The sequence below is a fragment of the Pipistrellus hanaki genome (assembly GCF_964339955.1).
Source record: "Pipistrellus hanaki genome assembly, chromosome: 20".
Lineage (NCBI taxonomy): Eukaryota > Metazoa > Chordata > Mammalia > Chiroptera > Vespertilionidae > Pipistrellus > Pipistrellus hanaki.
In genome coordinates this window covers 14,816,187-14,844,002 of record NC_140522.1, presented here as the reverse complement: position 1 = coordinate 14,844,002, position 27,816 = coordinate 14,816,187, and the positions used below count along the sequence as shown (strand labels likewise).

Genomic DNA, 27,816 nt, shown 5'->3' with positions numbered 1-27,816 from the left:
ACGAATGCCTACCTCTCAGGTTACTGTAATAACTATGAACTTCTGCACAAAGTCTCACAACCACTAGCCAACTTTAAATGAAGACACATGTCCAAAAGTTTCTGAAAATCATAAGCTGGCAACATCATAGCAGATGATTCCAGTATTAAGTCAAATGAAATACCAAACAACCTCTTTGTAAAGACTTGATACCATAACCTTTGTGAGAAAAAAAAAAAAAAAGCAAGTCCCTAAAACTGCTATTGAAATTCACAAATTGCTCCACCAAAGAAAAAGGGATAGGAAATCCTACACAGCTGAAATTCTCAAATTTTAATATGCATGGACTTTTTTTTAAGTGCAAATCCAAGGAGCTCCAGTCCCAGGAATTCAGGTCTGCTTGAAGCCCGGGAATCTACATTTCAGCAAATTCCTTAAGTGATTCTGAGCAAGAAGCCAGTGGGCCACTTGTTGAGATTGATTCCTGTGCTTCCCATCCTAGCTACTATTGCACATAAAGCATCCTGCCCATTCACCCCAAGGGCGGATGGAAAAGAATGTTACTGAGGTCCTCCTGTCACCATACGCTGTGAACCCCAGCTGGGAAGGACAGCCTAAAGTAGGTTCTTCTACTCTTCTACAGTGTGATGAGACGTAAAAAATAAGGGTACATGTACTGGGGTCTCAGACCACAGGCCCCTTGGGTTCCACCTTCTTCTCAGGGTCCTTACCTGTAGCTGATCTTCCAGAACAGCTGTGGCACTCTCACCGCTGTTTTCATCAACAATCACCACCATGTGAGTTAATGAATTTACCTTCACCTGTTCAGCCTCAAGATCATTTTTTTCGAGCTCTAGAGAAAGAAAAAAAATTAAGACATACCATTATCTCTACTCTCTCACATTTACCTATTTAAAATCCACTTAGTTGTCAATAATTAAGGGCATTTAATGAGGCATCGTGTTTAAATTTCCAATCATTACCCTAAGTGTTCTACTAATGAAACAAGCCCATTATACATCTTTACATTTCAGTATGAACCAAAGCAGTTTGAAAATGCAGTGTCATAACAGATAGCAAGTGGGATGTCTTTACTTTCAGTCCAAATTGTGGCCAAAATAATAATAATAATAATAATAATAATAATAATAATAATGGAGCATAAATGAGTTGAATGCCTATACTAGGAATTGAGGTAAGAATGTAGAGTTGGTAAATTTAAAAAGTCCTGAGTTTAACTATACAAAGATCATTTTCTCTAGTGCAGCATGGCATAAAGTGAGAGATGAGTAGATAATATTTGATAGTCGGGAGCTATTCTGAATAGCTATCCAGGAAAGCAGATAAAGATAAAGATGACTTTCATTCTCACTCTTTACACAGGAAGATCATGGCAGGTGCTAAGATGTATGTATACAGGTAATTTATTTAAACACTACCATCAGTGTTGTCAAATGCCTTTGAGTTGCATTTAAAGTATCCCTAAAACTTTATTTATCAGTAAATATATGTATGTATCAGTTATCCAGATATTTCAATGAAAAATAAGATTATTCAGACAACTTGCAGAGGGGCTAGTTCCTACCTTGCCTTGACTATGAAAAGTTTTCTCCTTAATTTGTGATGAAATTAAATTATCCACTAAATTTTGATTCTTCATTTAGTGCCAGATACTTTTCCAGATTGGAGAAGAAGCAATAGATTTCCTTAAAGGGTAATACAGATAAATCTGAGAGTTTGCTTCTTTGCACTGCATTAATGCTCACACACTAGAGTTCTTAACCAGTTACAGGTCCAAAACAACCCCTGAGAATCTTAGGGAACCTCTGTGCTTTCTTAAGAGCACTATACATAGCCACATAAAATGTTAGTAAAGCCACGTCCTCATGGACTCCGGCCTCTAAGCTGCTGATTAGCAGGGGACACTGAAAAGTATCCCATTCCTGCAGTAAGGTCAGAAGCCCGTGAGAAGGCTAGGTGCTGCTGTTTCAAAGTTGATGAGGTAGAAAAGAAAAAAACGAGCCAGATTTACTTTATGATCTTCTAGCAGCTTTTGCAAGGATTGCAAATTGTCATCCAGGGGACAAGTCTCCATCTTCTGAATGCGTTCTTCCGTGAGTGTCAACCAGGTGGAGAGCTGCTGCAGCTGCTGATTCTGCAACTCCATCAGCAAGTCCTGCAGCCTGTGGGGAGGGACACAGCATCAGCCCCACTTGCTTTTCCCCTTTGCAAAGGCAAATGCACACAATTCACACTACTGGCAGCTAACAATCTGGGTAGAGTGGGGGGTATGGGGTGTCGGGCAAGGAAACTCACTCCTGTCTAACCATTTAAAGCAGCACTTAGTCTTTAAATATAGAAACAAAACACACACACACACACACACACACACACACACACACACACACTTTCATTTTCCTCCAAAATGGAATCAATTAAATGCAGTACAAGAATGCAAATAACAGCAGCCACCATTCCTATCAGAATCATTGTTTCTTCAATCAGGAATTCCTGCATATTAAATAGGTGGAAATTGCAATGGAATGTAATTGGCTCCTTAATACACAATGCAGAGAGGGGGGAAAGAACCATGGGAGCCTAGGGGAGTAGGAGGGGGGCAGGACTGCTTTGGAAAATGTAATAAATTATAAATAAATACTACATAGTCCTGTCTTCACATTGAGTTAATGGTTAGCTAATTTGATACCGCACATCAATATCTATCCATATAAAATATCCTTTCCTATACCTGATGCCTGGCCTCCAACCTCTACCTTTTAATTTGGTTATCACATCAAGATCATACAAAAATTCCTGCACCATCACACATTTTACAAGGCAAGCTCTGTAATTATCTTGCATTCACAGACCTTTATTTCAACTCAACTGGACAACACACATAGTGCAATAAAGTGTTCATTTCTTTGTTTCCACTCACCGGGACTGTCTGTCCATACTCTCCACCCTGAGGGCCTCCCACCTAGCATTCAGCAGGGTCATCTGTTCCTGGATTTCAAACTCCCCTTCATCGGACAGAGTCCCCTGTGTTATCAGCTGGTTTCCTGCCTGCAGGATGCTCCCCACACTGCTCTGGTGCGCAGTCAGCTCCATCATAAAAGCCTAGAAGAGTACATCACTGTGACTTGTGAGCAGCTCATTGGAAAAAAAAAAAGTAAATAAATTAATGTTTCAATATCAGGGATACAGAAAAGGCAGCCTTGAAGAGTGCAAGTAAAGTAGACTTTGGCCCAACTTTGAATATAGGAAAGAGGCACTGGCTTAACTAAAAATGGGGAATCTATCAAAGAAAACAATATTACATCTGCTAATAGTAACTATTTTTAAGTAAATGCTGATGATGATACTGAGAGACCATGACATGGAATTATTTATAAATAAAACACCGTGCTCACCCAAGAGAAACTGCTTAAAGAACCCGACAATTGCTATTATTTTCAAACCAAAACAGCACATAAGACCTGTCGACTCACATACTAGCCCAAAAACAAACCTACTTCACCAAAAAGAAATCTCCATACAAGCTAATCACTACAGTGCAATATACTATACTCTCAAAATAGTAGGAAATATTCATTGTATAAAAGTATACATGAACACTTTGGCTAAGACATTTGCTTAATCGTACAATAAATAAAAATAACCGCTTTCTGGGGAAAATTGCAACTCCAAAGACTGAGTGCATTGTATTAATTAGCCACTTGGTGTTTTAAGGATAACCATGCACTTCAGAAACCAGCAGTGCTGTGCACTGCTTTGTGTCCGTGGCTCCACAGAAGTTACATGTTACAATAAGATTAAAATCTGAGACCTAATTCCAATGCACGTGAGAATCGCCCTTAAACAAAGCCCTTATTTAAATGTTATGAGTCCTAAAATGTGCCACGACCTTCCCGCGGGGCAGAATGCTGGAAGCGCACACATCAGGGCAGAGCCCGAGTAGGCACAGGCACCGCGGCGGGCATGGCCCCCTCATGGGCCACAGATGACTTACCTCGTGGGTGGCAAACTGCTCTTTGACTTCCTCCACGTCCTCTGAGATGTCGTCCTGCTCCCTGAACGTGTCCTCAGCAGAAAGCAGCCAGGTCAGCACCTCCTCCAGGGCTGTCTGGTAGCTATCCAGGTCCATGTGCACCTCGGTGATGGTGCTGGGGGTGTCAGCTCGAGGGCTCAGTGCTCCTCCTCAGGCGCTGAGCTCTAGGAAAACAAAGCCGAGAGGAAACCCACAGGCAGCATGAAGATGAGTTGTTTGTTCAACAAGGACAGGCTGCATGGAGAGCAGCTGACAGGAAGAGCCCACTGTGTCTCAGACCTGCAGCCAGTTCGCAGGCGCTGGGAAAGCCAGGCTGGAGCTACTCAGAGAGCATGTATTGGTATCTCAAGAACACAGAGCAGCCTGCTCTCCTGGATCCTGTGCTCATGGGGATGCTCACATAGGTGGGAAGTGACAAGTAACCCACGTGAATCACTTCTGAATAAAAGTAAAATGGCTCTTAGTGAAGCTGGAGACTCCGTGGTCCCAGTAAGAGATGCTGTTTGAGTTCAGCCAGGGCTAAAATAGGAAAGGTACGTGCAGGATGGTGTTGGGCCTTAAAGGATAAATCTCAGTTAAAGAAAAGGACATGAAGATTAGAACTCTGCTCTGACACTAGCGAAACTGCTTTTACTGAAATGCATGTTAGCATTTTATTTTTGACCCTGAAAGGCAGGCACACATACAGGCTGCCGATGGTTATTTTTGGAGGCTGCTACCTCTAGTTCACTTGCTGGTCTTGGTTTGTTGTTGTTGTTGTTGTTGTTGTTGTTGTTTTTAACCAATGGGAATAAATTCATCCCAAACCATGGAATATTTTTATTTACTTTAGAATCTTATGACCAAATGAACTCTTTTTTGTTCATTGGTTTCCTTTTAGAGCAAAACTTCTTTAAAATCTGCTGACAGCCCATCTTCACTTAATCACTTCCCATCCACAATGTTTATACGTTTCAAACATACAGCAATGTAGAGGGGAAACATAAGAAATTCTCATGGATTCGACAGCTCCGATTTGTTAACAGTCCCTTTCAGTTTTGGTGTTGGTCCCCCACCACCCAACTGAAAAGGCTTTTGCCAATGTCACCAAACACCTTCCCACTGACAAATCCACTTTTCCAGCACTACCTTTACGGTGACCATGTGATTAGCCAACAAACTAGGACATTTTTATAAAAACGATGCTAGGACAACCCACATAAACCAAACTGTCCCAAGCTAACCTAGAGATCTGGTCACCCTCTCTCTTAACTTAAACTCTCAGCCCCACTGCATGGCTGACTGCCCACCCTCCTGAAACCCTCCTTTCTCTGCCTCAGGAACCCCACGCTGGTTTTCTTCCGGACTCTGCAGCCAATCTGTAAGTCATGAATCTCCTCAAAATTAAGCCTGGGCCCTGTTTTCTTCACTCAGTGTACTTGGTCTGAGTGGTTTCATTTATTCCTGTTGGGTTTAAAGAAACATCTATATCCCACAGACATTTGCCTTTTTATTTCTGAACCCAAATTCCAGACTCGTCTACCCAGCTACCCTAACATCTTCATGTCAATGTGAAAGGCATATCTGACCATGCCTATACTTACCTTTTATTTCTCCCCAAACTTATTTTTCCTCAGATTTTTCCACTTTCCTAAATGGCTCCTTCATGCACTAAACTTCTCCAGCCAAGAACCAGGGAGCCAGCCTTGGATTCTCTCTCTCTTTCACCTCTCATGTTTAATATGTAAGCAATTCCTACCTTCACAATGTGTCACCAAGCCATCCAGACCTTTCCCTCTGCACAACCAGCATTGTCTGTCCTCAGGACTACCACAGCCTGCTCACCTGCTAAGGAGTATCTCACTTCCATTGCCACCCACACTGCCACCCTCTTCTCCCTCAGCCTCCAGAATGATCTCTGACAATACAATCACATCACAAGACATCCCTACTAAAAATCTTCCAGTGCTTTCCCAGTGCTACAAGATACAATTTAAAATTCTTAACATAGTTTACAAAAATACCGTGAGAGCAAGAAACTGAATGAGTGAGTGTGTGGGGCTGATTTCAATAAGCTAATAGGGGAAGACTTCCCTGAAAAAGTCCCATTGAAACCGAGGAAAGATTGTAAGCTTGCCACACAAACAGTGTGTGGGGGGCATTTCACAGAGACAAACCCACATGCAGAAGAAAGTCTTAGGGAAGGAGTGGAAGCAGCCCACAGGACGGCAGTGTGGAGGCCAGATATGAATTGTGGATGGAGGCTGGGTGTTGTAAAGGACAAGAGAAGATGAGTCTTCAATTAGCATGAAAGCTGGAAAAAAAGAAAACGTGCACCAGGCACAGTTTGGAGAAAGAATCACACAGACCCAGTCAACTGTAAGCAGGAGTTAAAAAAATGAATGAATCCATGAGCACACAGATGAAACACAGGATACTGAAGACAGAGAAGGGAAAGTGAGTTAAGTTCCGGACTTCATGTTCTGAAACTGTAGACCCAAAATAGCCCTGGGGAACTGTGAGTACCCAGCCTCTATGCTCTAATGAGGCTATCTGAGACTAGGAAACTTAGCGAGTGACCCGCCAAAGGTCACGGAGATAAGCACTAGGATCCAGATGGGTGGGAGACAGATGGAAGGCACTGTCTGGATGCAAATGTCCAGAAGGTATGAATTAAAACACAAGAGGGGGCTTTCACCTGAGGCATTAAAGAGAAATGCAAGAACTATTTGCCGACCACCTAATGCTCCGAAACACACTTGCAGAAAGACACAGGGAGAGGAAGGCTGCCTATTAGTGCTCATTGCAAAGTGTCGGATGGCAAGCTCTGAGAAACAGTAAATGATTAAAAGTACACCATGTTTTATTTCGTTAATTAGTTTAATTCAATCTCTAAGGCACGAATAAAAGCATGCAAATGAAGAGGTTCGTGTTAATGCACCTGCTTTAATCAAACAATTCTTATCATGCCACCCTGAGCCCTACACAGTCGCCATCGTTTTTATCTACACCTCATGAAAGGCAAATGAAATCTTTCTTTTTAAGAGAGAATGGCCTTAACTATAAGAAGTAAAATACCCCAGCTTTCTAACAAAAGAAGCCCGATTCAGTAAACAAATAACTCCAACAAAAAGCCAGCTCAGCAGATTATCTGAGCCACTTAAAAGGATACATCATTAATGCAGGATAATAACTTCACCCCTAGAGTCTAATGCTTCTCAGCATTTCCAGTCAATTTTAAACATTACAGCTTTTCCTCAGCATCACTACTTTCAAAACTATAAAAAAGAGCCCTAGGTTCACAATTTGTCCCCATCTCTTGCCTCTTTTCTTCAGTAAGTATTTTGCTTTTTCTAGACATCATACAATTTTTGAATGAAGAAATGCAAAGGATTGGTATCTACCAACCCCCCACCCCCAAATCTGAAATAATACGTTCTTTTAGCCTCGGAATAGGAAAATGAGATGACATGCCAATTCAAGCCCATTATCATTATATGAGAATTAACGGTCATTTTTACACAGGAATTTGTTGAGTGAGAATGAACACCAAAACAAATCAAGAAGGAAAAATTATAATAATGGTAGCTGCTGTGTATAAAGTGCTTATTAATTTTATTTTAGACACTTCAGGTTACTTATTGTTATGAAGTGGGTGGTTTTATCCAGATTTTACAGGTAAAACTGTGGTTGAGAGGGGAGGTAACTAATCCCCAAAAGCAGGGACAGGGAAATAATTTAAGCTTCACACTCCATGCTTCGGTCTCTATCAAATATCTTTCTTCTCATTTTGAAATTCATGTGTATCTTTCGTTTGCAGAAATATTGGACTGAAAGGCTTTTTAAGGTCTTACCCAACTGTTGAGATTTTCTCATTTTATGCCGAAGCTGGTTTGGCTCAGTGGTAGAGCATCGGTCTGCAGACTGAAAGGTCCCAGGTTGGATTCCAGTCAAGGGCATGTACATTGGTTGTGGGCACATCACCGGTAGGGGGTGTGCAAGAGGCAGCTGGCCTATGTTTCTCTCTCATCGACGTTTCTAGCTCTCCGTTTCTCTCCCTTCCTCTCTGTGAAAAATCAATAAATTATATTTTAAAAAAGATTTTCTCATTTTATGAAATAAGAGGGCCAGTTAGATTAAAACATAGTAAGATAAAATATGTATTAATTCAGGGCAGGATAATTCAGGAAGAAAAATTCATGACTTTATTTAATAAATGAATCTTTATCCTAATGAGTAAAGTATTATAAATCTTTAAGTGAAAAACCCACTGAGTAACATATTGTCATTACTTCTAAATGAAAGAAAAAATAAACCTTGTATTTTGATAGCCCTTGTGAAAATATAATGGTAAAAATCCTTTTGCTAAAGACGAAATAAAAAGCAGAAAAAGAAAACTAGTACTTAGAACATAGCAAAGCTGACATGAGAGAAACCATCTGTCATACAAAATGACACTGATGGAAGATGGTGACCAAATGATGGGAAATCACTGCTCCTTCAGCAAATCATGCAGCAGCATGATCACAGCCCTGGGCCCCCTTATCGTGTGAAGCAGTGCATTTCTTCTTAATCAGTTGAGTTATGGTTTTCTGTTACACACATGTGACAGCATGCTAACTGATAAGTTGAACTTCCAAGGCATATGCAAGTGGACAAACCAAGATGTTCTCAGTCGAGAAAAAAAATCCTCTGCCCTGGCCATTGCTGCTCAGTTGGTGGAGCGTTCGCCCTATGCACCAAGAGGTCATCAGTTTGATTCTTGGTTAGGGCACATGACAGGGTTTGGGGCACAGTCTCCAGTAGGAGGCAGCTAATCAATGTTTCTCTCTCTCTCTCTCTCTCTCTCTCTCTCTCTCTCTCTATATATATATATATATATATATATATATATATATATATATATATATATACATATATATATACAGATATATATATATATGTATGTATGTATGTATGTATGTATATATCTCCCTCCCTTCCTCTCTCTCTAAAATTAATAAAAGCATTCTTTTACAAGGGAAGAAAAATAAATCTTCTAAAAGTGTTTTTATCTGGTACCTAAGAGATAACAAAGACAGCCAGTCAAACATTTCAACAAAAATTTATCTTTACCTGTATATTAATATCTCCTTCTTCACATTCTTTCCTGTATTTCCTTGGGAGAGTCTCTACTTCACGGATGGCATCTATGGTGACTTGCTGAGGTAGCACCTCAAAGATATTAAATACATAATTATGGATTTCATTTCAGGAAGCTGAACAGCAACATCTAAAAGGGGAAGGAAATAAAGACCAGCTTAAATTAGATGTTCAAAATATATTGAACAGCTCAGTAGGAGATATAAAATAACTATCCTCAGCACCCATAAACAATACTATTATATAATTTTTGCAGTACCATAGCTCATTAAGTTTATGTTTCATATAATGACAGAAGAGACAAGGCATAGACACTTTCTTAATTTTGTTCAGTATCTTATTTCTTTAAATTCTTCCCTATAAGCTTTTCCCAAATGCTCAAAGATACGCTGACATTTAAGATAATGCCAGATTTTATTAACATTATAAAAGTAAGTCTAGAATTAAATTCCACAACATTTGTAACTAAAGTTTTCACATCATATACAGGTGAGCAGTTAGGAGCCAGCAGTCCCGGATTGTGAGAGTGATGTCTGAATGCTGGTTTAGGCCCGATCCCAACAGTCAGACATCCCCCAAGGGGTCTGCACCAAGATTGGAGAGGGTGCAGGCCGGGCTAAGGGACACCCCTTCCCTTCACCACCCCCCCTCCCTGTGCATGAATTTCTTGTACTGGGCCGCTAGTACTAGTATAAAACTGCATTTCAGTAAAATTAAACCAAATACTGAATTGGTTATCTAATAATTATATTTTCTTAAAACTTTAACTCTTCTGCTGGTAACAAATAACTATTCGTCAATGAGGTAATTAAATTTCCTCCTACAGGATCCTGCAAATTGTTAAGTACAAAAGTTCCAATAACTGCGATAAAATGACTTGCACCATGTTTCAAACGAAAGAACACTGCTCAGTTCTCATAATTCCTCCTAAAAAAAACAAACCACAACAACAAAAAACACTGCTCTTCGAATATCCAAAATTGTGCAGCAAAATCAAGATTAAACTTAAGCAGTGAACAATACCTTCAGGATCTAACAGCTTTTCAATTCGCAAGTACATTTGAGCCTGGCTGAAGGCTTGTTCAAGTCTCTCAGTAGGGGACATCTTAAAAATTCTATCCCAGCTTAAGAGATCAGGTCTGAAAATACCACACAAATAAAATACATTGAAGACAACACATGTGGAAACAAAGTGGTCATTGTTATAATTTAACACATTGCAGTTTTAGATTATTTTGTTTGTGAGTTTAAATTAAAAAGTTTAACTTTATATACCAAAACTTTGTCAAATATATAGTATTTTAAAGTAACTTATAAAAATAAAAACAATGGATAAAATATTCTAAGTTTCCTGTATTGGCTAAACATACCTATTAAATTTTCTAGAGTAATCACTAGAAAATTAAAAATAGTTTATAATACTTTCCAAATAGTTAAATAAAAATAAGAGGAGGATGAACCTATTAATATAAGATAAAAAGAAAAAAGACAGAGAAAAAGAAATAAAAAGCTCAAAATAAATAGGTAAAAAAATGAAAAATTAACCTAAATACATCAATTACCACCATTAATACTAATGAATTAATTCTCTTATTGAAAGTCCACTATTAGCAGAGTGGAAAATCCAGCTTACACAGGATATTCCTAAACCAAACGTCCTGAGAGAATTACCCTCCACTCACCCTCTTCATATTATATTGCTTAGTATTTCATGTCTATCTAGATTTTCTTTTAATCCTAAAAACTGGACATTTTGTGTGCTGACTTACACAAAAGTTGATCATTTTTGTGCACTCCATCTGTTATTGCATCCTACACTCACCTACCTCCTGGGATTGCCTCGCCCACTCCACCCCTGATTCCTTTCAGACTTCCTCTCCTATCACTCTTCCTACTCACACCCTGCACCCACTGGCCTCCCCTCTTGCCAGCTACATTTCTCTTCAGCATGTTTACCACAGCTTTCTGCTACACAACTCACATTTCCTATTCTTTCTTTATTGTCTGCCTCCCTCTAATTGCACATAAACCCCAAGGAGATAGGGGTGTTTCCCTTTTTTCTCTGTTATACAACCTGAGCCTAACACAGGAAAAGTACTACAAACACACTTATTGAACCAATTAGGTAGTTAATGGAAAAAAGTTTAGGCTAAAACTCAAGTTTTCTGACATGTCTTATCCAACTAGGAACAGTTAACCTCTCTAAACTGATACAGTGAAAAAGATTGGGTGTGGAGGTTCTCTAACCAAATTTTAATTATATATCTCAAAAAAAGCTACAGCAAATATTATTATTATTGTAAAACATTAAAAACATGCCCTTCATTTTCAAGAACAAAATATTCTTCTCATTATTACCAATTCAAATCAATATTGTGTTGAGTGGCAAGGCACAAATGAACAGGGGAAAAAGAGAAGGGGAGGGGAAGAGAGGGAAGAGGAAGAGGGTGGAGGGGAGGGGAGAGGAGAGGACTATTATAGTCTATGGATGGTCTACTAAAAATGCGTTAAGTCTGCAGAAACAAACTTAATTTTGTAAAATTTTAAAAAGTTTCTAGATCTAAGATGTAGTGGTATCAATTATATTTTTATATATAAGCACAGCATATACAGAAAACAAAACTTGAAACAATAAATTATTTAAAATGGCAATAAAACATATAAGAAATTTCACCTTTCACATTTAAATCCTTGATGCATCTGAAATTTATTTGTGGTTAAGGTGAGGTAAAGATCCAACTCAGTTACTTACATATGGGTAACCAGTTGTCCCATACCATCTAGTTTAATAGCAATCAGTTCAGTTATATATCAGGATGGAGCTATTTCTGAGTCCTTTATTCTGTTAGGTTGAGTATAGAAACTGCCATTGTTACATGTCAAAATAACAGTCAAGCACTGGCAATTTCATATGGTTCAGCCTGTAGTTAAATTAGCATACTTATTTATAGCACCATAGTTTTAATTAATATAGCTTCATCATTACTTTTGGTTTCTGTTTGAGAAGTACTTCAGCCTATTTCTGTTTCACAATTGTACTGGCTCTTCATGGGCTTTTGGTCTTTCATATATTTAGAATCTGTTTATAAATTTCATGAAAAAAAATAATTTTGTATAATAAGCCGGGATTGCACTGAATTATAGAACATTCCCTTTCGTATAAGAATGGACACTAGCACAATTCTTTGCATATATTTCTGATTAGTGCTGAATGAGTGGAACTGAACTATGTGAATTATTTTACATGTTTTAACTTATGAATATGTAGAAGCAGCTGTGGCTGTGCTGTGCCATTTAAGTCCACAGAATAAAGACTTGGTGGTTAGATTTTTTCCATGATTTCACTTTTCTTAATATTTTGGTAGGTCGTGTTCTGAGAGGACAGCAGGGCTAGTGGGGAGGGGCTTTAGGGAGGAGCAGTGAGGGAGGGAGGGAGGAGATACACATCTGGAAAGCCCTCAACTAAGGAGAGTCATTCTCACTTATGTCGGTGGAGCAGGGCGTTAAAGGCGCGCCCGTCTGTCCAGATGGTGGTGAGGTTGAGGACATTGACTTGGCTGTATGGCCTGGTGGACAGGCGCACCCAGCTCAGCAGGATCTTCTCCTTGTTTGTCTGCTGCAAGGCTGACATTATGTCCTTCATGACATCTTTCACCTGCCAGAGAAACCATATCCGCCTATGACGTAAAGCAGCTACTGGGATCGAGTCCTTGAATGGGAACTATTTCATTACTTAACCATAGGGATCAGGTCACTGGTGATTCAATTTATTTCAAATTTCCCTTTAAACAGCAATTATTTTGAAGTACTAGAATTTAGAAGGTGATTTTTTACTTCACCATTATACATTACCATAGTACTTTCTATATCTTAACAATACTCATATTAGATTCACTTACAATAAACGTTACTTTCATAATCCCTAAAAGAGTAATATTTTAATACTATACATTTACAAAGAACTTTTAATAGAAAAGCAACTGTTTTGATTTTCTACAAAATATAAGGATGCAAGGAAGACTTTTTTGACTGAATGCAAAATCAAAGAATGAAGTAACTTTCCCGATTATAATCAAGAACTAATATTGCACACTATTATTCTAAAGAAATACATGTGTTTTAAGGAAGTGCTCAAAGAATGATGTGGATATGTCAAAAGGACACAGATCTGATTTAAGGTGTGGTCAATCACATGGGCCAAATTTAGTATAATTTAAGCGTCAAAATCTATTTTCATAAAAGGGTAATACTGTATGCTAATTAGAGTGGATAGACAGATGTCTTCTGGATGTCCTTCCAGACGTATGTCCGGACAAAGCAGAGAGGTGCGATAAAAGCGCTGAGGGCAGTCAGCAGCTGCAGCAGCTGCAAGGGCTAAGGGCAGGTGGCTGTGGCCAGCAGTGACAGCAACAACGTGGTGATGGGGGCAGCACCTCCCCCTGATTGGCCTGATTGCCTCTCACAGAGGAAGGCCAGGCTGCAGCTTTGGCCCCTGGGGAACAGGCCTAAGCGATCAGTAGGACATCCCCTTAGGGCTCCCAGACCATGAGAGGAGGCAGGTCGGGCTGAGAGACCCCCCTCCTCCACCCATAGTGCACGAATTTTTATGCACCAGGCCTCTAGTAAACAATAATAGAAAAAATTACAGCCTATTAAATACGTAAAAATCCTTGAGTGTACACTGTGTGTACATTGAATGAATAAAAAAGTGGATGGACAGACAGATAAACAAGAGACAAGGGAAAGCCCTTCCTTACAATGTAAAAGGAACAATGACATTAGAAATTTACTATTGGCCAAGCATCATAATAATAACTGATCAGCTAAGAATTATGAATGGATCTTAAAACTAATGGGGAAGATTTGATAAGTAGCTGAATATTTACACAGTCTCAAGTATATCTCACAAGACATTTTTTAATAACATAGGGCAGTCACGTTTGGTGGAGGCATAGGCAGATACCACATTACCCAAACAATGAACGTTGACTGCCAGAACAAGCCTAACGGACAGTGTGTGCTTCCAGGTGAGTGCACTGAGAACAAATCAATGTCACTTTTGCGGCATGCCTGCCCCAAATGAATAACCTGAATCTAATCATGAGAAAATATCAGCCAAACCCACAGAACGGGAGATTCTACAAAATAACTGTCCAGCGCTTCTCAAAAATGACAATATCATAAAACACGAATACTCAGAAACTATTCCGGATTAAAGAGATAAAAGAGACATGATAAGTAAGTTAGAACTATTAATGTTATCATACACATTTTATATTATGTTAATATATAGTAGTTATGTAAGAGAACTCCCTGATTTTAAGAGAACAGTTTGTTTTCAGAAAATACACACTGAAGTATTTAGGCAAAGAGAATAAGAGAAAACACAAATATAGACAATTGTTAACCTTTGGGGAATCTGAGTAACAGTACCTGGAAATTCTTTAAGCTATTTTAGCAAGGTTTTAATGTCTAAAATTTTTAAATTCAATATTTTAAAAAGGCATCTTCTTTTTGTCGAGGCTAGGAAAATAGAGCAGTTTGTCAGTTTCTTTCATTCCAAACGGTTAGGCAGTTAGGCATTGAATTGTGCCCTCCACAAAATTCTATGTTGAAGTCCTATCCCCGATTACCTTGCAATGTGATTTTATTTAGAGAGTCTTGAAAGAGGTAATTAATGCAAGTGGAGATCAAATGGAGGGGAGAGGTCTCATCCAATATGACTGGTTTCTTGGCATCAGAAGCAAAGTTTAGGATATGACATACACAGAAGGAAGACCATGTGGATTCAGAGGGGAAAAGGACCCACAAGCCCAGGAAAGAGGCTGCAGGAAAAAAAAAAAATCATTGTTGACACGTTGATCTCAGATTTGTAGCCTCCACAATTGGGAGAAAATAACTTCTGTTGTTGAAGCCACCCGGTTTGTGGTGCTCTGTGATGCAGAGCTAAGAAACGAATACACAAAGGACACATTTCCAATGACCAGTAATAAGTGACTGAAATTCCCCCATCTGCCAGTGCAAAATGGTGCTTCACGGCAAACCCAGTGTCAGCTTGTGGTTTCCATCTACAATGTCAGTTCCTCCGATATTCCCCAAATCCACCTGACACAATAAGAGAGAATAAAGGTTAGATAAAGAAAATAAGACAAGTTCTCCACAGAAGCTGAGGGTTTTGGTTGAGCACATCTGGACAGCCATACATGTGAATGATCAGAGAAATCAGGTAAACTTAAATCTCAAAAAATAAAAAATATGTTCCTATCCTTTAACTCATTAATCAGAAAAAGAGTGACTACTCCTTTACTCATAGGAAAATGTTTCCATAAAGGAGCCGAGGTCCATGCACAGAGCAGGTGGCTGGTTTCAACAGTAAACAATCCTGATGGCACCCACGCGGCCCCATTACCTGACCAACTTACATTGTTCTGATGTAAACCCTGCAGCACTCTGTTGACTTGATTTAAAGCATGCACCCTTGTGGAGCCACGTTCCTTCGGCTGGAAAACAAAACACAACATCAAGTGAGACAGTCCCTCCACAGGCTGACCAAAAACAACACTGAGACGGACAGAGCACAGCAGCTCGGCATGGAGACCCCTCTATGCCTGAAGCTCTGGCTGCTTGTCAGGCCATGTGGGGGCTGGTGCTGAAGGTGAAAACTTCCCAACTCTAGCACCTTAAGGCAGTCATTCCCTAGCTTGCTTGGATTCTGAACTCTCCCTGGGAGCTTCCAAAAATACCAGTGTCTCTCTAACCTAGTGAGTTGGATGCAGTGCAGGTTTGGAATTGTTAGAATTCCCCGCTGCTTCTAAGGCACAGACCAATTTGGGGGACAGAGCTTCTTTTCTCTAAATCGGTCTGGGTGAAGGAAGTTTAGAAATCCCATTACATCCACACTTCACAAATGCAGACAGAGCAAGGGGGCCCAGGGGCACTATCCCAGGCTCCAGCCAGCATTGCAAGGGCCCACTGGGAAGGCAGGAATTGCCACTGTGGAAAGGTGATCTGGGAGGCTTCTTCCTGCCTCACTGGCCAGGGAATCTTGTCTGAGAGAGGGATCAGCCAATTCAACAGGCCTACCCACCATCGGGAAGGCAAAAGGGAGAGTGTAGCACCCACACTTTGGTAAGAAAGGAATTCATCTTTGCAATGCATCAATCTATACCGCTTATAGTAATTCTACCTCTGGTGTTCAAGTCTGTATTCATAAAACTGCATCCTATTAATTAGCAGAGCTATTTCTGTGAAAGTGTACAGTGCCTTGCACATAAAGTAATAGAGTGAAATTTGATGGGGAAATAAAATAATACTGAAAATTTGAATAAAAATAAATCTCATTGCCAAAACTGGTTTGGTGAGCAGAGGGCCATGTGCAGTTGGTGCATTTAGGCACTTGACAGGGCTCCCAGAGGTGGGGCTATTCTGTGTCTGAGGAGCAGGGCAGCCCAGCAGGTGCTACTCGCTCATTGGTCCAATAAACAAGGGGGCGGAGCTTCCGGAACAAAGAGGCGGGCCCAGGCCCACACCTGATCCAGGTCAAGTCAAAAAGGGGCAGGGCCAGGTGAGCAGCTGGAGGCGGTCCTGAGAACATGGGGGCAGCGCCAGGTGAGCAGCAAGAAGTGGTGAGGTCAGCAGGAGAATGGCTGGTGGGCAGGGACACGGTGATCCACAGGCTGGCCTGCAGACAGTTGGGACCTAGGGAGGGGTTCGGGTCTCGGCCTGGAGGCCAGGTGGTCTGCGGGTAGCGACCAAGGGATTAGTGGGTTGGGGCGAGAGACAACAGCTGGAAGAGTTCCGGTGGGTAGGGCCCTGGGGCCCCGTGAACGTGGACTTGGGTCGCAGGTGGACACAAAGGTCCCACTGCCCTTTGCTCCAGACTGGAAACCAGCTAGAGGTTCCCCTGTCCTCAGGGTGAGGCGTTCCCCGTGAATTGGGCAGAAAGCAGGCCCTCAGGGCCCGGCTACCTAACCAGTAAGTACCTCTGGAGGTGCCGGGCAGTGCCCCCAGAGTGTCAAGTGATTTCCTTGGACTTGACACAGCTCTCTCCCGATGTCAAAGGCCACAGACAGGGCTGTGGGCGTCCCAGGACACTCTGTTGTGAAGTGCCCCTTGGTGGGAGCTATGGGGTAGGGCCGCCCCTGAGGCTCTGGAGGCCCATGGCTGTCCTGAAGCGGGGGGCTGGCTGGTCTGCCCACGCCCCGGGACCCGGGAGGCACCCTGTGAGCAGAGGGCCAAGTGAGGTTGGTGGATTTAGGCACCTGACAGGGCTCCCAGAGGTGGGGGCTATTCTGTGTCTGAGGAGCAGGGCAGCCCGGCTGGTTCTGCTTACTCATTGGTCCAATGAACAAGGGGGCGGGCTTCCGGAACGAGGAGGCGGGCCCAGGCCCACACCTGAACCTGGTCAAGTCAATGAGGGGGCGGGGCCAGGTGAGCAGCTGGAGGCGGTCCCAAAAACAAGGGGGCGGGACCAGGTGAGCAGCTGGAGGCGGTCCCCAGAACACAGTGGCAGCGCCAGGTGAGCAGCAAGATGTGGTGAGGTCAGCAGGAGAAAGGTTGGTGGGCAGGGACACGGTGACCCGCAGGCAGGCCAGCTGACAGGAGGGACCTAGGGACGGGTTGGGGGCTCGGCAGGGAGGTCAGGTGGTCTGCGGGTAGTGGTCAAGGGAATAGTGGGTTGGGGCGAGAGACAACAGCTGGAAGAGTTCTGGTGGGTAGGGTCCTGGGGCCCCGTGAACGTGGATCTGTGTCGCAGGTGGATGCAAACGCCCCATGGCCCTTAGCTCCAGACTGGAAGCCAGCGACAGGTATCCCTTGTCCTCAGGGCGGGGCGTTCCTCGCGAATGGGGCAGAAAGCCGGCCCTTGGGGCCCGGCAACCAGACCAGTAAGTACCTCTGGAGGGGCCCGGGCAGTGCCCCCAGAGTGTAAGGTGATTTTCTCCGACTTGACATAGCCCTCTCCCCGATGTCAAAGCCCAACCCTACCCCTCAACCTCACCCTAAGCCTAATCCTAACCCTAACCAGGCCAAGCCCGGGGCTGGGGAGCTGAGGTCTCTCTCCCTGAGCAGCTCTGCTGGGCAGGGGAGGGGGTTGGGGAAGGGAGAGCCTGCAGGAGCTGCCACTGAGACCTCGGGGGCCCTTGCTCCTGGCGGCTCCGGGCAGCAGAGTTCTGCGTGATTATGTTTTCTTCACGTTATTCCCGCTGACAGGATTTTCTAGAACAAACATATATTTTTACATTTTTTTAAAAAAGCAACCTAGACTTTATTTTCTTGCCTCCCCCCCTCCCCCCCTTACCCAGGGATATGTTTCCATTGATTTTTAGGGCCAGTGGCAGAGAGAGGGAGAGACAGAGAGAAACATCCATGTGGGAGAGACCCTTCATTTGGTGGCCTCCTGCAGGAACCTCAACTAGGGCCAGGGCCGGGGCGGAGCCTGCCACCCAGGTCCCTGCCCTTGACCGGAATCGATCCCGGGACTCTTCGATCTACAGGCCAGGGCTAGACTTCATCTTCAACAGCTGATGGCGAGTCCTGGAGGGAGGGGTCAGGCCCTCCCTTCACACAGGGGTCTGGAGTGGCCAGGACCCACAGCGCCCAGGGGCTGGGCTCTGTCATGTGCTTGGAGGTCTGGGACCGGCCGCTCTCACCCAGGCTGATTCAGGACCCGAGGCTTCTATAAAACCGCTGGCGTTTATGGAATTTTTTTTCTTTCCATTTCACAGGGAAAGGCTTCTTTTTATGTTACTTAAAAAGGAGAGGGTGTGGCTCAGTGGATAGAGCATTGACCTGAGGACTGAAGGGTCCTGGGTTTGGTTCTGGTCAAGGGCACACACCCAGGTTGCGGGATCAAACCCGCCCCCTCCCTCCCGTAGGGAGTGTGCAAGAGGCAGCTGATCAATGATTCTCTCTAGTCATCCATGTTTCTCTCTATCTCTATCCCTTCCTCTCTGAAATCAATAAAACATATTAAAAGTAAATAGATAAAGGGAGAGGAAGACTTTGTGCCACTGGAGTCTGACAGCTAGGGCCGGGACTAGCTGCATGCACACATGCACACTCCCACTGGAGGACAGGCCACGCCAGAGGACAGGGCCACTCCGAGGACAGGTCCAAGCCTAGGACAGGCCACACAGAAGCACAGGGCCACACCGGAGGAATGGGCCAAGCTGAGGACAAACCCATGCCGAGGACAGGGCCATGCCAGGGACAGGCCACGCTGAGGACAGGGCCACACAGGTCGAAGGGCAGTGTGTTGAACTGGCTGTGGTGCCTCTGGGGGTCCTGGGCGGCTGGAGCAGCCCCCTGGAATGTTCTTTTCAATGACAAGAACATGGTCAGAATGTAGTGAGCGCTAGCATGTATTTGCTCACTGGTATGTACATCATGACCCATCCATCAGCTCCAGCCTTGGCGTCACACTGCTGCTGACACCGTCACCCGCCCCCACGTGTGTTCACGGTCAGGACTGTGCATGGAAGTAGCTCAGCCACAGTCACAGAAGCCTCACGTCGGCTGTGCTGCCCGCTCCCCAGCTCCAGAAGGAGATGTTCTCACACGGAGGCCCTGAGGCTGACGGGGTGCCCATGGCCTCGGCCGGATGGAGGCTCCGCACCCTCCGCCCAGAGAACAGCACTGGCACCAGAGCCACAGGCGCTCACACAGGCGGAAGCCACCCTGCAGCTGCTGGCCGGGCCGGAGCCTGAGATTCTGTCAGGGGGGCCGGGAAAGGAAAGCCCAAAGGCATGTTTTATCCACAGGCTCCTCAGCCGTGACCTCCTCACGTGGCTGTGAAAGTGTATGAGTGAGTGTGAGTGTGTGAGTGTGAGGAAGAAATCCAGGCCGCTCTGAGGCCAGGGCCCAGTGAGTGACAGACCTCCGGAAGCTGATCTCAGCCTGCAGTTCTGTGCTCTTCCAGGAGCAGCCCTGTCGCCTGGTTAGGGCGTTGGCCACAGACCCAAGTGTCAGGTTTGACTCCCTGGTCCAATCTGGACCAGAGGTAAATAGTCCATGTGTGTTTCTCACATCGATGTTTCTCTCTCTCTCTCTCTCTCTCTCTCTCTCTCTCTCTCTCTCTCTCTCTCTCTCTCTCTCTCTGTCTCTCTCTCTCTCCTCCCTTCCTTCCACTCACTCTCTTTAAAGGTCAATAGAAAAAATATCCCTGGGTGAGGATTAAAGAAAATTAAAAAAGAGCAGCCTCAAGTACACCCAAGCTCAGGCACGGGCAGAATTTGTGGGGCCTGCATCATATTCAGTTCTGGGGGGGGGGGGGGGGGGAAGTGCAGTTATTTAAGAAAAACGATAGAAAATTATGCACAACATGTAATGCTTATTCAGAATAACAAGTAAAGCCACAATGAATCACAAATGTTAAATAAAATGACTAGTAAGACAACATTCAAAAGAAAGTAGTAACAACTACTATTACTGTGTGACTTACATGTCTCTTTATTTCTCTTTCTACATTGTTAGGGCTGCATACTCCTTGGTCTCCATATAATACCAGTTTCATAATTTGTTTTCTGCGGAGAGAATGGGAAGAAGTCCAGGCTCTCCTCTAGTGTGGTTAATTGAATTTTGGTCTTAATAACCATCATTTAGAAAAGTTCCATCATCTGCAGTGTCTTCCTGGGACAGACCTACCCAGAATTCCAGCCTCTGTTCAGTGCCCAGGGCGGAGTCCCCCTCCCTCATGGCGGCCAGGAGGTGGCACAGAGCCTGGGGGGGGGGGGGGGGGGGGGAGAGGGAAGTGGAGGGGAGGGCAGTCCCAGGAGCACCTGGTGGAGAGGGAGCCCAGGGGCCCGCGTTACCGCCTCCGGCCAGCTGGTGGCGACAGAGGCCCTGAAGCTGAAGCTCCCTCTGAGCTTTTCCTTTTCCTTTTTCTTCTTTTCTGTCAGAACTTCTGTTGAACCAGCCCTTTCCCAAACCTTTCACCCCTTCTGACTGTAAGTGGAGGATAATAATAATAATTCAATATTATTATTCTTATTTTCAGTATTAACAATAATTATTCGTTTGTTATTACATGAGTATTAGCGTTTGTAAGACATGCAAGAATGTACCCCACATTGCCAATGTTGGGGAAAGCTCAGCAAGGTGATTATGGAAGACTATTTTATTTTTAAAAATAACGAATTTTATTAAAATAAAAATGTTGTTGTCTTCAAAAAGACACCATAAATCTGGCTGGCGTGTCTCAGTGGTTCCAGGAGGTCACAGTTCGATTCCTGGTCAGGGCACATGCCCAGGTTGTGGGCTCCATCTCCAGTAGGGGGCGTGCAGGAGGCAGCCAAAAAATGATTTTCTCTCATCATTGATGTTTCTATCTCTCTCTCCCTCTTCCTTCATTTCTGAAATTAATAAAAATATATTTTTACTATTGTTTGTTATTCCTCATCTGAGGATATTTTTCCATTGAATTTTTAGGGAGAGTGGGAGAGAGAGGGAAAGACAGAGAGAAACATCAATGTGAGAGAAATACATTGATTGGTTGCCTCCTGCATGAACCCTGACCAGGGAAGGAGCTTGCAACCAAGGTTGACCAGCCCTTGATCAGAACTGAACCTGAGACCTTTTGGTCTATAGCCACGGAGCCAATCTATACACACACACACACACACACACACACACACACACACATATCAGTTTCCCTATGAGCATTGTTTTTATTATTTAAAGTATTACATATGTCTCCTTTTTCCCCATCAACCCCTCAGTAAAAATGTTTTAAAGACACTAAAAAAAGACACTATGAGTCTTGTGAGTTTTTTTAAAATATATATTTTACTGATTTTTTACAGAATGGAAGAGAGAGGGATAAAGAGTAAGAAACATTGATCAGCTGCCTCCTGCACGTTCTCTAATGAGGATGTGCCCACAACCAAGGAACATGCTGGTGACCAGAATTGAACCTGGGACCCCTCAGTCTGCAGGTCGACGCTCTCTCCCACCACTGAGCTAAACCAGTCAAGGCGAGTCTTGTGTTTTTTTAAATATACCTTTCCATGTCTTTGATTTCTTTTATTAGACTAATTTTTGCTTGTGAATCTGAAAAAAAATACACAACTTTCACAGATGTAAAGGCTAGGAAGGATTGGTAATAGCAGTCATACAAGTCCTGACTTTTTTTTCCATGTTTTTATTGGTTTTAGAGACAGAGAGAGGGGGAGGGAGAGAGGGATAGAAAATCGCCAATGCGCTGACTTCTGACCACAGTGGGGACCCAGCACTGAGCCTGACCAGGCATCAGACAGGGACCATGGGACTGGTGTGACGCCACCCACAGAGGACAGAGAGGATAGAGAGGAAGACAGAGAGGAGGACAGGGATGAGGACAGGGAGAAGGACAGGGAGGAGGCCATGGAGGAGGACAGAGAGGAGGACAGGGAGGAAGACAGAGAGGAGGTCAGGGAGGAGGACAGAGAGGAGGACAGAGAGGAGGATAGAGAGGAGGATAGAGAAGACAGGACAAAGATGACAGGATAGAGGGAACAGATAGGAGGACAGAGGGGAGAACAGAGAGGAGGAGAGAGAGGTGGAAAAAGAGAATAGGGTGGAGGACATACAGGAGGACAGGGAGGAGAACAGAGACGAGGACAGGGAAGAGGACAGAGAGGAGAACAGAGAGGAGGACAGGGATGAGAACAGGGAGGACAGGGAAGAGGACAGAGAGGAAGACAGGGAGGAGGACAGAGAGGAGGACAGGGAGGAGGATAGAAAGGACAGAGAGGAAGACAGAAAGGAGAACCGGGAGAGGTCAGGGAGGAGGACAGAGAGGAGGACATGGAGGACGACAAGGAGGACAGGATAGAGACGACAGGACAGAGAGAGGAGAACCGGGAGGAGGACAGGGAGGAGGGCAGAGAGGACAGAGAGGAGGACAGGGAGGAAGAGAGAGAAGATAACAGGGAGTATGACAGAGAGGAGGACAGAGGAGGAAAGAGATGAGAACAGAGAGGACAGGGAAGAGGACAGAGAGGAAGACAGGGAGGAGTATAGAGAGGAGGACAGAGAGGAAGACAGAGAGGAGGACAGAGAGGAAGACAGAGAGGAGGACAGGGAGGAGGCCTGGGAGGAGGCCAGAGAGGAGGACAAGGAGGAGGACAGAGAGGAGGACAGAGAGAAGGATAGAGAGGAGGATAGAGAAGACAGGACAGAGATGACAGGACAGAGGGGGCAGATAAGAGGACAGAGTGGAGGACAGAGAGGAGGAGAGAGGGGAGGAAAAGAGGAGGACAGGGAGGAGGACATAAAGGAGGACAGGGAGGAGAACAGAGAGGAGGACAGGGAAGAGGACAGAGAGGAGAACAGAGAGGAGGGCAGGGATGAGAACAGGGAGGAGGACAGGGAGGAGGACAGAGAGGACAGAGAGGAGGACAGGGAGGAAGACAGAGAAAATAACAGGGAGTAGGACAGAGAGGAGGACAAAGGAGGACAGAGATGAGAACAGAGAGGACAGGGAAGGGGACAGAGAGGAAGACAGGGAGGGGGACAGATAGGACAACAAGGAGGAGGACAGAGAGGCAGACAGAGAGGAGGAGAGGTAGGAGGACAGCGAGGAGGACATGGAGGACGACAAGGAGGGCAGGACAGAGACGACAGGAAAGAGAGAGGAGAACTGGGAGGAGGACAGGGAGGAGGACAGAGAGGATAACAGGGAGTAGGACAGAGAGGCGGAAAGAGGAGGACAGAGATGAGAACAGAGAGGACAGGGAAGAGGACAGAGAGGAAGCCAGGGAGGAGGACAGGGAGGAGGACAGAGAGGAGAACAGGGAGGAGGACAGAGAGGAGGACAGAGAGGACGATAGAGAGGAGGATAGAGAAGACAGGACAGAGATGACAGGACAGAGGGGGCAGATAAGAGGACAGAGTGGAGGACAGAGAGGAGGAGAGAGGGGAGGAAAAGAGGAGGACAGGGAGTAGGACATAGAGGAGGACAGGGAGGAGAACAATGAGGAGGACATGGAGGACGACAAAGAGGGCAGGACAGAGACGACAGGAAAGAGAGAGGAGAACCGGGAGGAGGACTGGGATAAGTACAGGGAGGAGGACAGGGATTAGGACATAGAGGAAGACAGATTGGAGAATAGAGGAGTTCAGGGAGGAGGAATGGGAGTAGGACAGATAGGAGGATAGAGAGGAAGACATGGAGGAGGACAGAGTTGAGGACAGGGAGGGGGACAGAGTGGAGGACAGAGACGAGAACAGAGTGGAGGACAGGGAGGAGGACAGGGATGAGGACAGGCTGGAGGACAGAGGAGTACAGGGAGGAGGACATGGATGAGGGCATGGAGGACAGGAGAGAGATGACAGGACTGAGATGATTAGAGAAGAGAACAGAGAGGAGGACAGGGATAAGGAAAGGGAGGAGGACAGGGATGAGGAGGAAGAGGAAGACAGAGAGGATGATAGAGAGGAGGACTGGGAGGAGGATATAGAGGAGGACAGAGTTTAGGACAGAGATGAGAACAGAGTGGAGGACAGGGAGGAGGACAGATTTGAGAACAGAGAGGACAGGGTGGAGGACAGAGAGGAAGACAACGAGGAATAGAGAGAGCAGGATAGAGAAGAGGACAGGGAGGAGATCAGGGAGGAGGAGAGAGAGGAGGAGAGAGAGAAGAACAGAGAGTAGGACAGAGAGGAGTATAGAGAGGAGGACAGAGGAGGATAGGGAAGAAGAGAGTGAGGAGGACAAAGTGGAGGTCACAGAGGAGGACAGAGAGGACAGAGGGGAGGACAGGGAGGACACGGAGGAGTACAGAGAGGAAGACAGGGAGGAGTGGAGAGATGAGGACAGGGAGGAGGACAGGGAGGAGAAGAGGGAGGAGGACAGAGAGGAGGACAGGGAGGAAGACAGAGAGGATAACAGGGAGTAGGGCAGAGAGGAGGACAGAGATGAGAACAGAGAGTACAGGGAAGAGGACAGAGAGGAAGACAGGGAGGAGGACAGAGAAGTGGACTGATAGGACGACAGAGAGGAGGACAGAGAGGAGACCCCGGAGGAGAACAGGGAGGAGGACAGCAAGAAGGAAAGAGAGGAGGACAGAGAGGAAGACAGGTAGGAGGACAGGGAGCAGGACATGGATGAGGACAAGGAGGACAGGAGAGAGATGACAGGACAGATAGAATGGAGAGGAGAACAGAGAGGAGGACAGGGATAAGGACAGGGAGGAGGACAGGGATGAGGACATAGAGGAAGACAAATTGGAGAACATAGGAGTTCAGGGAGGAGGAATGGGAGTAGGACAGATAGGAGGATAGAGTGGAGGACATGGAGGAGGACAGAGAGGAGGACAGGGAGGGGGACAGAGTGGAGGACAGAGACAAGAACAGAGTGGAGGACAGGGAGGAGGACAGAGATGAGAACAGAGAGGACAGGGTGGAGGACAGAGAGGAAGACAACGAGTAGTAGAGAGAGCAGGATAGAGTACAGGAGAGGGCGGAGATCAGGGAGGAGGAGAGAGAGGAGGAGAGAGAGGAAGTCATAGAGGAGGATAGGGAGGAGGACAGAGAGGAGAACAGATAGTAGGACAGAGAGGAGGACAGGGAGGAAGAGAGTGAGGAGGACAAAGAGAAGGTCAGAGAGGAGGACAGAGAGGACAGAGGGGAGGATAGGGAGGATACGGAGTAGTACAGAGAGGAAGACCGGGAGGAGTAGAGAGAGGAGGACAGGAGGAAGACAGGGAGGAGGACAGGGAGGAGAAGAGGGAGGAGGACAAAGAGGAGGACAGTGAGTAGGACACGGAGGAGGAGAGTGATGAAGACATGGAGGAGTATAGAGAGCAGGACAGAGAAGAGGACAGAGAGGAGGACAGGGAGGATCACAGAGATGAATTCAGGGAGAGGACAGGGAGGAGGACAAGGAAGAGGATAGAGAAGAAGACAGGGAGGAGGAGAAAGAGGAGGACAGAGAAGAGGACGGGGAGGAGGACAGGGAGGAGGACATTGAGGAGAACATGGATGAGGACAGTGAGGAGGACAGGGATCAGAAGAGTGAGGAGGACATGGAGCAGGACGGAGGAGGACAGAGAGGAGAACAGAGAGGAGGACAGGGAGGAGGACAGAGATGAGTACAGAGAGGAGGACAGGGAAGAGGACAGGGAGGAGGACAAGGAGTTGGACAGATAGGAGGACAGGGAGGAGAAAAGGGAGGAGGACAGAGAGTAGGACAGGGAGGAGGAGAATGAGGAGAACAGAGAGAAGGAAAAAGAGGACAGGGCGGAGGACAGAGAATAGGACAGAGAGGAGGACAGGGAGGGGGAGCATGAGGAGGACAGATTAGAGGACACAGAGGAGGACTGAAGAGTGAGGAGGTCAGAGGAGAATCGGGAGAGGACAGGGAGGAGGACAGAGATGAGGGCAGAGTGGAGAACAGATAGGACAGAGTGGAGGACAGATAGGAGAACAGGGAATAGGACAGGGAGGAGGACATGGAGGAGGACAATTAAGAGGAGAGAGAGAAGGACAGATAGGACAAGACAGAGAAGACAGAGAGTAGGACATAGAGGAGGTCAGAGAGGAGGACAGTGAGGATAACCGGGAAAAGGACATGGAGGATGACAGAGAGGACAGAGAAGAGGACACGGAGGAAGACAGAGAGAAAGACAGTGAGGAGGACACAGAAGAGGACAGAGAGGAGGATAGGGAGGAGTACATGGAGGATAACAGAGAGCAGGACAGGGAGGAGGACAGATGGAGGACAGGCACGACAGAAAAGATGATAGCGAGGAAGAGAGAGAGGAGTTCAGAAAGGATTATAGAGAGGAGGACAGAGAGGAGGACAGGAAGGAGGACAGAGTGGAAGACAAGGAGGAGGACAGAGAGGAGGACTGAGATGAGAACAGATAGGAGGACCGGGAGGAGGATAGAGATTAGAACTGAGAGGAGGAAAGGGAGAAGAGTGAGGAGGATAGATAGGACAGAGAAGAGGAAAGGGAGGACAGAGAGGAGAACAGAGAGGAGGACAAGGATGAGGACAGGGAGAAGGACAGAGAGTAGAACGGAGAGGAGAACAAGGAGGAGAAGAGTGAGGAGGACAGAGAGGAGGACAGAGAGGAGGCCAGAAAGGAGGACCTAGAGGACAGAGATGAGGCCAGAGAGGAGTACATGGAGGAGGAGCATGTGGAGGACAGAGAGGAGGCCAGTGAGGTGGACAGAGAGGAGAGAGAGGAGACCAGAGAGAAGGACAGATGAGAAAAGGGAGGGGGGCAGGGAAGAGGACAGAGATGAGAACAGAGAGGGGGACAGGGAAGAGGACCGAGATGAGAACAGAGAGGAGGAAAAGAGGAGGACAGAGAGGAAGACTGGGAGGAGGAGAGAGAGGAGTAGATATAGGAGGACGGAGAGGAAGACAGGGATGAGGACAGAGAGGAGGAAAGGGAACAGGACAGAGATGAGGACAGAGAGGAGGAAAGGGAACAGGACAGAGATTAGAACAGAGAGGAGGAAACAGAGGAGGACAGAGAGGAAGACAGGGAGGAGGAGAGAGGAGGACAGGGAGGAGGACTGGGAGGAGGACAGAGAATAGAACAGGGAGGAGGAAAGATAGGAAGACAGAGAGGAAGACAGGGAGGAGGAGAGAGAGGAGGACAGAGATGAGAACAGAGAGGAGGACAGGGAGGAGGACAGAGATGAGAACAGAGAGGAGGAAGGAGAGGAGGACAGAG

The 27,816-nt window shown here is 45.5% G+C and overlaps 1 long non-coding RNA gene across 1 annotated transcript in view; it reads right to left on the bottom strand.

The window, feature by feature from the left end:
* Positions 1-15,202: 15,202 nt before the first annotated feature.
* Positions 15,203-27,816, bottom strand: part of LOC311614114 — a 383,323-nt gene continuing 370,709 nt past the window's right edge. The window contains exons 2-3 of the long non-coding RNA XR_014793577.1: positions 15,574-15,651; positions 15,203-15,256 (exon numbers count right to left, since the gene is read on the bottom strand). This is a non-coding gene — a long non-coding RNA (uncharacterized lncRNA). The remainder of the gene's footprint in view (positions 15,257-15,573; positions 15,652-27,816) is intronic.